A 7,000-nucleotide genomic window follows, 5' to 3' on the forward strand; every position below is an offset into this window, starting at 1 on the left:
TCAGGGAAACCCTCAGAGGTCACCCCAGACGTCAGAGCCGCTCCGGCCACCCGGCCCTTCCTGAGGGGCCCCAACCCGCGCGCTCGCCCGGAGGGCGCAGGCCCCACGGCGGGGGCAAACAGAGTCTGGGGAGGCGCCCACCGTCTCGCCCCTCGCGCAGAGCGCGCGCGCAGGTGCACAGCGGCGCCGGGTCCCGTCGGTGTTACAGGACGGGAGGGGGCGGGCACCTAAGCGGGAGGCGCAGTAACCACCCAGAAAAACGCAGAAGCGAGAGCGCCGCCCTGCAGTTCGCGGCCTCCGTGAAGCGCACGCAGGCGCTCGCGGCCTCTCCTGCAGGGACACTGTTGCATGTTTTGCCCGTGCGACCACGCAAGCCCCCAGCGCTTCAGGCGTCGGAATCAACCGGCGTCCGCCCACCGGCCCCGGCCCGACCCCCGCCCCGGCCCCGGCCGCCCGCGAAGCTCCGCCCTCCAGCCCCGCGCCCCGGGCGCGCCCCGCCGCCTCGGCCGCTTCCGCCGCCGCCGCCTCCGCCCCGGCGCTAGCGCTAGCGCTCCTCCGCCAGCGCCCGGGTGGCAACGCCCAGGGTGGCGAGAGGCGGCGTCGGCGCCGCCGCGGAAATCTGTACACAGCTCACTGCGGCCTGAGTAGCTGGGTCTCTGTGGCGCAATCGGTTAGCGCGTTCGGCTGTTAACCGAAAGGTTGGTGGTTCGAGCCCACCCAGGGACGGTGGCGCTTCTTTTCCCGAGGGCTCCTTTTGAAGGGCGGCGGACCACGGAGAGATTTTTAATGGAAAAGAACTACGACGCTGCCACGTTTCCAGGACTGAGGACTGAGGACGGCAGCTGCCTCTTCCTGCTAGGGGGTGGGAAGGGGAGTCCCGAGGACAGCGCCGCGTGGTGGGGCGGCAGCCCCGGGGGTGGGCGCTGGGACTCGGAGCCCTGCCTGGCCCCGGGGCACTCGCATGTGCGCCTTAGGCCAGCTCGGGGGTGCGTGCGGCTGGCCAGAGCCCCAGTGCCCGGTGATGGGGTCGCGAGTGAGTACCGTGCGCAGGTGAGGGGCACACTGACACCGTGAAAAAGCAAACGGAGTAGATCTTCGTAAAAACTAACAATGGGAATAGGGAGGAGGAGGGAGGGTGGGAGCGCGGGCATGGGGGAGGGAGAGCTAATAGTATCACTATGCTCCTGAATCTGTATATATGAAATACATGCGAATTGTACAACTTAAATAAACATTAAAAAAAAAAAGCAAACGGAATTTTGGGGGACTGCCTTTCCCAATTCCAGAGGATGAACAGCCTTCCAGATCAAAGTGTGCGGAGAGGGCGCATCCCAAAGGGATGCAGCCTAAGACACTCCACCTCCGCTACCTGTTAGAGCTTCAGACAGTGAACTTGAATCCAGGGGAAGGCTCCGCGAGCAACGTTGACCATGGGAATTCCCCCTGAAGTGAAACTCGGGCAGAAATACCTTTTTTTTTTAAGAGAGGGAGAGGGAGAAAAAAACAAGGAAGGGAGGGAGGGAGAGAGGGAGGTCATAGGATGAGTGTTGTGTCAGATGGACACCCGATTGGAGTCCAGCTGCTGCCCTAAAGATCCAGCTCTCTGCTATGGCCTGGGAAAGCAGTGGAAGATGGCCCAAGTGCTCGGGGCCCTGCACCCACGACAGGGTGGCTTTAAGTTTAAGGTTTTCCCACGGGACATAGCCTGCCTGGGTGGTTATAGGTTATCTTGGTTGGTAGCTTCAGAACAGGGACTGTTCCTTTGAGAGAAACAAGTTATAGATATCAGTCTGCTCCTCTGGCTGTAACCGGCATATTTCTGGCTTCTGCACTTCTGCTTGCTTGCTTGCTTGATAATGGCCAAGGCCACCAAATTGTAGTTTCTGCTTTTAACCCCACCACCGCCACCTGCCCTGTCACTGCAACTCGGGGCTGTGTTCTCCCGACTTGCTCTGTGAGAGGGAAGTTGCCAGCTGGCTAATAAAGACTCCCAATTTGACCTCAAAAGTCTCGCTCACTGTGTTTTTAATCTGTGCGCCCCACAACACACATGGGAGACCCGGAAGAAGCTCCTGGCTCCTGGCTTCAGCCTGGCCCAGTGCTGGCCATTGCGTCCATCTGCGGAGTGAACCAGTATGGAAGAGATTCTCTCCCTCTCTCCCTCCCCCCCGCCCCGCTCTGTGTGTGTGTGTGTGTGTGTGTGTGTCCCTCTATGTTAGTCTGCCTTTCAAATAAAAAAAAAAAGTAATGGCTGCAATGGCTGGAGCTGTCCCAGGCTGAAGCCAGAAGCTGAAACTCCATTCTGGTCTCCCACGTGGGTGGGTGCAGGGGCCCAAGCACTCGGGCTGTTTGCTGCTGCCTTCCCAGGCGCATTAGCGGGGAGCTGGATGGGAAGTGGAGCAGCCGGGACTCCAGCTAGCTGCTTACGCTGCATGCTGGTGTGGCAGGCCTCAGGCAGAAATGCTTTGTATGAGTTCCTGTTGAGAGGTGTCAGATGACAGATTTTCCACCCTGATCTGACAGAGAGGGAATGTATAGACAACTTCTATAAAGATGGAGAATTGCACGATAACATAATTCACTTCTGCCAAGGCTGAGGTCACAGGGTGGGTGCTTTGGCTCTGGAACATACTTCTCAGGGGCTGGATTTAGAGACCTAGAAGGAATGGGGAAGCGAGCCATGAGGCTGCAGCTTAGGACCTGGACCAATGCTGGCTAGTAGGTATTTATCAAATGCCTGTTGATTTAAAACACCTTCTGTTGGCTAGGGAGGAGCCCTGCAGAAGCAGACACAACATTTCACTTATGGTGGCGTTTCAGGCAGAGTATGAGGCGGCCCCCAAAGCATCCTTCAGAAAGAGGTGGTCCCCAAAATGTCTTTTTAGTGACATCCTTTCTGATGGCCATCAGAATACCAGGTTGCCCAGCAATGCTTCAGGGTGGCTGACAGGGGAAACAAGAAAATGAAGGGAAATTAGGTCATAAAGTCATTTCGTGCAAGCCTAGTCCAATGTCCAAGACGTGGACCATAGTGTTTGTTATCGCTAAAATCATGAGGACTGAGAGTGTTCCCTTCTACTGTGAAACCCAACCTGGTTACCTGCAGTCACAGCTGCCCCGGGGCAGAGACCACTTCTCTTTTAATGATCCTTTGCAGTGCCTAGGGATTGCCTTCAAATTCTTCACCTTGGCACACCAGAGCCTGCACGCCCCACAGCCCTGTTTCCCCCTCAGTGTTCCTTCTTGTATGGAGTTCTTGGCTCCTGGTTTCGGTCTGGCCTGGGCCTGGCTGTTGCAAGTATTTGAGGGATGAATCTGTGTTTCTCTGCCTTTCAAATAAAATGAAAACAGAAAATGTAAAAACCTTTAAAAAGAAAGAAAGAAAGAGCAAGTGGAACCTGCTTTAGAACTAATCCCACTCTCAGGGTGTAGGACCCCAAAAGCGGTGTCCTCTTGTGACGACCCCAGAAACACAGACTCCAGACCAGACGATGCAATAGAGCAGGAGGTAATTTTTATTTCATTTGCGCAAATGGGCCCCCTGCTGCTGCAAGCAGCAAGCAAGCGAGAGGAGCCCCGAGCAGCTATCTCACACAGCTTTTAAGGGGCAAAACCACAAAATTAACATACCATAGGGTGGCGTAAGTTTATTGGGTAACTACAATGGGAGGAGGTTGTCGAGGAGGAGGAGAAACGGGGGCTACGTGCCCTACGTGTCTAAGCTTGGACAAGGGGAGGGGGTCCTTGAAGAGCAGAAAGGGATGGCTACGTGCCCTACGTGTCTCGCGGTTTCTTTGTTAAGCTTGAACAAGCACAGGGGAGGGGGCTTAGGTGCATACCAGGATGTTCTGTCGCCCTTATCTCTGGGTAGTAGCCCTTATCTCTGGGTAGTAGCTATCTGCTTTCTCTGTGAACTTAGTTTACTCCCCATTTCCCAGGACTGTTTTATTAAGGCCATTTTTTTTATGGCGGCTCTTGGCTCCTTTCATTCCCCCATTTTCTCTTTGAACTAATTTTAATCCTAAAATTGTGTGCCATTAATGAGGGGTTTCAATACGGTCACTGGTGGCCAGGGCTTGATACTGTTGCACGAGGACTAATGCCAATGATCAGCAAGCCAGGCCTTAGCATGTGGGCCCATGGCCAGCCATGGGTCCCCACATCTCCTCCTTTTTTTTATTAAATTGAGAATGGCCTCTGTCTTAGGTTGCCCTCAGTCATCTCTGTCCTTACCCGTCATCGGTAACTCTGGCAGCTTGGCCTAGAGCCCTGTCTTAGGTTGGTACAGGATGCTGAGCGTCTTACCCGTCTTTGAGTACCATTCCAGCCCAACATTAGGTGAGAGATGAAACATACAGCCAAATATCAATTATTTTGATTACAAAGGAGGCTTGGTACGAAGTTTTAAATGATGAATCTCAGTCCATTCATACTATAGGGAAGTCAGCATAAAATGCAGAACACACGGAAGACATCCCATACAAAGTGGGAAAAGCAGTAGCAGTCCGGCCAACATTAATAACCAATGAATCCATTGAAACCCTTCAAATGAATAGTGGGTTAGTAATAAACATATGTTGCATTTTACTCTTAAGTTTATCAATAACAGACTCTATATATGGCACATTGTTAGTAATGTTAAAATAACATCCCCCAGGTACAGATTTACAACTTATATGATTTTTTTTTTTAACAGCAAGTAATTGTTAGCTGCATGGCTTAAAAGCACTCCTGAGTGAACTTGATCCAATTCTTTGGCTATATTGGATAGCACAGTAGCAGTAAGATTGATTGCTTTGATCACCAAACATGTAAGCCTTCATAGTCCACGATTATTTCCAAAAGCCAGTCCAGGAACACTTACTACTGATGCAGCCATGGCAAGGGCAGTGTCCTCTCCTATTAGGATGATTGTTATAGTAGTCTTCAGGTAAAGCACACCACTGACGTACTCTATCCGCTGCTGTAAATACAGATGTTAGCATCAGGGCCACACGGCCCAGGGAGCAATTGCAGAAGTTATCAGAGGCTAATGATGTAAAGGCATGTTGGTTACATGGAAAAACCCATCCCTTAGGAGCCCTTGTCCCATACCAGTACTGGATCAGGTCCATTCCATTGATTGGTGATAGGATCCCTTCATTTCACCACTGCTCTTTTTACAGCTGTTTTTAAGCAGTTAGAATTTAACAGAGACATCAAGAGAACATAATAGATTACTTTAACTCATTGCTTTAACAGAGGATCAGATTTTGATTTTATGTCAAAGAAAATAACCAAAGATTTCTTCTTCCCATAACATTTTGCGACTTTCTCACACCTTCTGTAACTTGCTCAAACCTTTCTCTTCTCCCCCCCTCTTTTTTTTATTCCAGTATGAACCAGCCATTAAGATAAACAATTTTTACAAATCATATCCTTTTAAAAGTATCTCTTTCTTTTAACTTTCCTTATCAAGAACATGCTTTTATGTTTGTGACCTTTTACATCAAAATGATGGTATCTGGGACTGTAGCAGTCAATGGGAGAGTAACTTTGTTTAATTCCCTGTAATCCACAGTCATTTTTCAGGTTTCATCTGATTCCTTAACATGCCAAATTAGATAATTCCTTTTAGTGATTATGGGAATCATCACTCCAGCACTAAGATAATTTTTTTACTGTTTTAGATATTTCCTCATATCCACCTGGAATTCTGTATTGTTTACACTGAATAACCTTAGTTGGCCCTGGCAGCAGTACAGGAGCTTGATATAATTTTTTTTTCTACCACTATCTAGCAGTTTGACTCCAAAGGGCAGCATTTTCTTTTTCCCAATTTACATTTATCCTGTACTTATTTTTTTTAATTGCTTACACATGCATCAGTATGCAGATAACAAAATCCATTTTCACCTCCCCAAAGCCTATAGTTCATCCCCCTTTTCCACCGGCACTGATAGCAAAACCTCAATAACTTGTGGAGGCTGTGCACTCTGTAACTTGCCATCCCAATTCTCACTCGATTCTGAGCAGAGAGCCCATTCCTTCACCAAAGAGGCGAACTGAAGGTCTTTCCAGCCAGGAACATCACAGGTTACACATGCAACTTCAGTTTTTCTTTTAAAGAAAGGCATTGCTTTGCATACTTGCGGATCCTGCCAACTATGCCAATTTGTGACAGTAAATTACTTTTCAGCTGTCTGCTGTGCACAGACTTAGTTACTTTTAGTTTAATCCACAAGAAATACACTGCAAGCCTTGTAGTGCACACTAAAATTATTTACAGGAAAGATGGTAAAGGAGCATAGATTAACAGAATGTTGCAATAAACATGGCTCCATTGCTTTAATGATACTATAGCAAGATGGTCCACTGATCCCTGTAGGGAGGGCCTGAGGCTGGCCCCGCTTCCAGTTTCCTGAACTCTGTTTTTTAATGAATTACCTTCTTTATCAGTTTTGGAGTGACATTTATTGTCCCAATGCCTTCCCCTTTAGCACTGGAAGCAAATCCCAGGAAGAGCCTTATTTTGATTTTTGACTTTTGGACAATTTTTGTACATGTCCCTACTGCCCACATTTATAGCACCCTCATTTATCAGGCATAGCCCTCCTTGATGATTTTTGTAATGACATACCAAGCAGAGCGTCAGGTCCTGAATGTCCTGTTATTAATCCATTTTGTTAATTTCTCATTAAAGGGACTGTCACAGAACACCTCAATCACAGTAGCCAATTGATCATGTAATCATTACGGGCACATTTAATGTTCAGCTTGACTACGTGTTCCCCCAGGATGAAACAGCAGCAACAGAGGCTTGCTCCGGCTCCCCCTTAAAGCCCCCAAGGACAAGGGTGGCTCATTGCCAAGATGTTAGGCAAGCAGTGCGTCCCATCTCGGGTCTTGGCCAGAGAGCCGAGACATGAAGCATGCCCACCTATTTATCAGAAAACATTCCTTTATCCTCCTCCCCGGGAACTGGCCAGGCTCCCAAGGAGCAGGAGAAGGTCATTCAGCA

At 49.5% G+C, this 7,000-nt stretch overlaps 1 non-coding gene across 1 annotated transcript; it reads left to right on the forward strand.

Moving 5' to 3' along the window:
• The first annotated feature begins 652 nt into the window (after positions 1 to 652).
• On the forward strand, positions 653 to 726 carry TRNAN-GUU (transfer RNA asparagine (anticodon GUU)). Its single transcript has one exon. It is a non-coding gene; the product is annotated as a tRNA-Asn (tRNA).
• The last annotated feature ends 6,274 nt before the right edge of the window (positions 727 to 7,000 follow it).

This window comes from Oryctolagus cuniculus, chromosome 9, assembly GCF_051225735.1.
Source record: "Oryctolagus cuniculus isolate XC-2025 breed Fujian yellow rabbit chromosome 9, ASM5122573v1, whole genome shotgun sequence".
In the NCBI taxonomy this organism is placed as follows: domain Eukaryota; kingdom Metazoa; phylum Chordata; class Mammalia; order Lagomorpha; family Leporidae; genus Oryctolagus; species Oryctolagus cuniculus.